We start from the raw sequence: 4,979 nt of genomic DNA, 5'->3' as shown, positions 1-4,979 counted from the left end.
CTGAAGCAGAGCAAAATGAGGTGTAAGGATGATCGTATGGACGTCTTATTAATATGTGACGTTGCTGTAAGGAGCACCTTTCTCAGAGCCTACCCACTACTGGACCACGGGACATTATTTTTCCTAGTCCTTCAAGCTGGATATCTACATAGCTTAACATAATTGGCTGCTACGGTCATTACATAGCCGCTGTAGCCAAGTCCTGCCATGAAATTGTGTTAAGAGTGTGAAGGCATGAGACGGTCAGAGAACCCCGAGACGACCGTCAGACGGCTCCCCGTAAATTAAATTAATGATGTAACCGAGACGTCAAGGGAAAACAGGCTTTAAACTAAGGCTTGGAGATTTGTGAAATTGGTTGTGTGTAAGGAGCACTAAAATTGGCATCCTCTGGATAGAGGGAGAGGATAAACTTTGCATCAAGTGTGCCTAGAATCAAAACGTATCATTGCCACTCTCAACTCTTCGCAGGGCCAAATCATACAGAACATACAATAGCCACCATTTGTTGATTTTTTATCACATACAAAAGATTGGCCCCCACACTAACTCTTTTCCAGATGACTTCCAAGCCTTGAGCTGGAAATAACAGTGTTGTGACAGTTCAATGACAACGCCAAGCTAGGGCACAATGGAACACGGAGGACATCATGTCAGAAACACACAGTAGGTGACAAACACCTACAGATTGATGTGTCACAGTGTGTTCGTTCACACTCTAGCCTCCAGCCACCGACACGCCGCGCTGCATTGATGTCCGCTGAAGACTTTACACATGTAAAGCACAACGTGGTAGCACAACGTGGTAAGGCACCATACAGCGATATGTAGAACAATAAAGACAAGATCAGAAAACATATTTTCATCAGTAGCCTTTCTTTATGGACACAAAACCCCCAGTGAAAACAATTTAACATGGATTTTTATCAGCTGATGCTTAAATATCCCTAAAAAATATCATCCTTATAGACTTAATGGGTTGACTACATTAAGCCATCAGTGGGACAATATCACCCCCATTATCCCATCATGGGGGTGGGTTTCAGAGAGCCGGCTATGCAGTCGGTCGGCATGCTTGTGTCTCAGCGTGTCTCATTGTGTTGAAGAGGCTTTTGGTCTAAACCAAACTGCTGTGGCGGATTCCGAGCTGAGGCCTTCATCTCCTAATCCTCCTCATCAGAGCCAAAACAAATCCACCACTGACTGACTGACTGTCTGTCTGTCTGTCTGTCTGTCTGTCTGTCTGTCTGTCTGTCTGTCTGTCTGTCTGTCTGTCTGTCTGTCTGTCTGTGTGTCTGTGTGTCTGTGTGTGTGTGTGTGTGTGTGTGTGTGTGTGTGGTACGAGGATTTAAAGGAAGGGGAGGAGGAGAGGGAGTGTATGAAAAATGCCCCTCCACTAGAGATCTGATGTCACAGCCTAGCAGGGAAGGGGGGAGACTGTTCCTCAAAAACAGTTTATGTACAGAAGGGAAAGGGATTTGGGTATTGATGTGGGAACCCTGTTGTCTCAGTGCAAATATGATAATTGTTTTTGCAGGAAGGAAAAGTTGTGGGAGGGATTTAAAAAGAGGAGAAGACTATGATAATAAGAGATTCAAATGATCAGTTCAATGATGATGATCATCATCATCATCATCATCAAACAGAGTGGCTGTACTTTGCATGAATAAAAAAAGCAACCATTGACCCATGAAGCCTGTAATCAATATGGAACGTGGTCCATGTAGCAACACTTTAAGGAAATCGAAAAGCACTTTCCCTTTCAGAGGTAGAATTGGTCTTTTCTGAAAAGCTTTTGCTGCAAAAAACCCTCCCAAAAGACAGCAGAACCACTCAAGGCCTTGAATCAATCATTCTGATTCAACTGCAAAAAGATCCCAAAGAACTAAAACTGAGCGTCAAATTTAAATACAGACCGATTATCTCTTGGCCATTCTGAACAGAATGATGGTGAATCGAGTCATTTCCAAAAGTTGTTGTAAGATTTGGGCTTGTAGCCTAATACTTGGCTGTGAATGACAGTCAGTTTCATGATGACACAGTCTGTTGTTTGACGGCCGAAGCCTCCTGAATGAAGTCTTACATCCTATTGCTTGGTTATACCTTCAAAGCCTGCCATTTCATCCACTGATTTTCCCTTCTTTTGAACAGGTCTGTAAAACGCTTGAAACAAACAACGGCCTACAGTGGCAAATTACACAATCAGCAATCTCCCTGCACCGGATGTGTGTGTGTGTGTGTGTGTGTGTGTGTGTGTGTGTGTGTGTGTGTGTGTGTGTGTGTGTGTGTGTGTGTGGTGTGTGTGTGTGTGTGTGTGTGTGTGTGTGTGTGTGTGTGTGTGTGTGCACGCGCACTGGGAGGTAACAAGTATTCTGGTCTCTGGACAGTTTACTCATTGCGCAAGCACTGCCCAGCGAAATATCTTTGCTATGTATAACCTACATGCTTTGAAAAGGATCTTTCAGATCACATGTGTCACGCACACTCTCCAGCTTTCACCCAAACATTTCTAAGAACAATCTCTGTTGGAGCAGAAAGGTTTTCGCGAGGATGGAGTCTAGCATTGTCCTATTCTTCAAGCAAGAAGTGTGTCAAAAGCCATTTTCCTTTTCCTGAGTGCTCCCATCCTCATATACCCATCTAATTGTGGACTATTCTGTGGCACCACCGCCAGCTATGATCATCAGAACAATTAACGCTTGGTTCAGAGAATTGCATTCTTGTCAAGCTCTGATGGCTGAGGAGACCTCATGCCGTTAGTGCTAGCAGGCTTCGTCACACTCCACACAGCAGTATGTTCAGCTTGGACGGCTACTCACTCACCATGCTCCAGCAAGCAGGGGTAAAGAGGCTGGACAGACTGAGAGAGAGACAGTGAGAGAGAGAGAGAGAGAGAGAGAGAGAGAGAGAGAGAGAGAGAGAGAGAGAGAGAGAGAGAGAGAGCGAGCCCTGGTTAAAAACCCGTTCTCCCCCCACCACCTAGACCTCTACCCAGACATTCAGCCAGTCACACACATGTTAATAGCTTTTCCATGATGCGTTAGTCTCCATTAGCACAATGTCAAAAAGAGATGCTGCCACCTCCCTCCCCGGGCCCCGCCTCTCTTTTTACACTCTACGGAATAACTAGGCTAATACCCCCTTCACTCCAAGACTGGATGGAGGGCATAGAAATATTCAACAACAAGAGAGCACCTCAGTCATAAAATTGAGACAAGTCTTGACCTCGGTCATTTTAAGGAACCAAAACGAGCCCTTTTGGGGACAGGAAACATTAACATTTGTGAAAAATCGGCCTCAATTTTGTGTTTCTTTACAGCATATTTTCACAATATAGTTGTTTTTCATTATTTATTGGCTAAAAGGCCTCCCTTGTTCGGCGGGAGTTCTACAGTTGCAGAGAGCAAAGGCTAAAGTGATCCTGGACGAGTATATTTTAGGCTTTTTCCCCCCGAACAACCTAAGTTACTCTCCCTCCATCTGGGGATCATCCATCTAAAGTGTGTAGAGGTCTGGTTCCCTGCCATGAATTATAGAAACGGACACAAAGGCAGTGGCTAGAGAGCATCAGTGTGTCCCTATGTGGTTCTGCAACATTCCCTGTGGATGACTAAAACACTCTGCTAGGAGCCATTTTATCACTTGTGCACTCTGCTCCAAGCTGTAGAAATAGACACGGCAGAATGGAGAGGGTTTTAAATTCTACTTAGACCTACCTAGACGGCGTACATCTTCACAGGTCATGTCGTCAGAATGTGGTATAAAATCAGTCAAGCTAGAGATACAAACAGCCCCACCAATATGGCCGCCGTCGGCCACGTATAATGCAAATTCTACACATCGTAAATCTATGATCTTGACTTCATCTCCATCCAAGTGCTGTGACTCAAGGCATCCCATTAACTTTTTCCACCACCAGCAGCCTACTAGAGATTCCTCTCCCCTCCCACATCGGTCTGTGGTGCTTCAGAGAGTCATAAATGAAACATCCCTCCATGTCTTTAAAGGATGCCCTCAAAGTGCTCCCTATTAATACAGCATGGCTTTCTGAAGAAGACAACATGCTTCAGCTCTCACAGCGACGTTTTATGTAACCAGGCCATACCACAACCCATGCTCTGCTCTGAACATTTTGTCCAGGGAGGATACACTATAGGCCTGGACGAGGGAATGCTGAGGACCACATGAAAACGGCAGGCGTTTCGCAGAGGCAGCTGCCGTTAAAATGCAATGTATGAAGCTTTGAGTTATCAGAAATTTACATTTTAAGTGGATAACCTTGCAGTTTTATTGGGATTTTGTTACTCAGAGTTAATTGCATTTAGAGTTCATTGCTTTAGAGGATGGGAAAAGCATGATGTTCCACTATGTAAAACAAGGGGTTTAGGCTTCCATTCAGCACCACCAGTAGCCCTGAATTGTTCAGCACCATGGACAGCACTAGTGCTCAACCCAGCCACCATACTGAAGCCGCACTACTCACTGCAATCACCTTGATGCAGCAATTTACTCAAATGGAAGGTCAAAAAGCACATTGCTAGAATAACAAAGCCCGTAAATTCTCTTTCTTCACTGTCACTTAGTGACTCTCTCTCGCTCTTTCTGTCACTCACACACACACTAACATAGCCCCTGAGCCTTTTGGCCTCCTTTCCGGCACACACAGACCATGACAGGCTATGGTTCTCACAGGCCTCCCCATGCTCTTATTTTGATTGCTATTCATTCATGGCTCTGCTATGTATAATGATGTACGTTAACTGGCTAAATGAACAGTCTTGGTACTCAGTAACAAACATAATAATACAGTTACAGCTATCAGCTACATTCTCTGGGTGACGCCATGATACTCCTTCGTTTCCGTGTAGTTCACAGTCACACCAAGTCAAGTGTGTGTATACCGCACACGTGCACGCACACACAACTCCATTGACGCCGATTGCTCTGATCTTACAATAAATGACAGAACCTGTTCTGAC

This window comes from Salmo salar, chromosome 17 (genome assembly GCF_965601325.2).
Source record: "Salmo salar chromosome 17, fSalSal1, whole genome shotgun sequence".
NCBI lineage: Eukaryota > Metazoa > Chordata > Actinopteri > Salmoniformes > Salmonidae > Salmo > Salmo salar.
Note: the sequence above shows the minus strand (reverse complement) of the source record.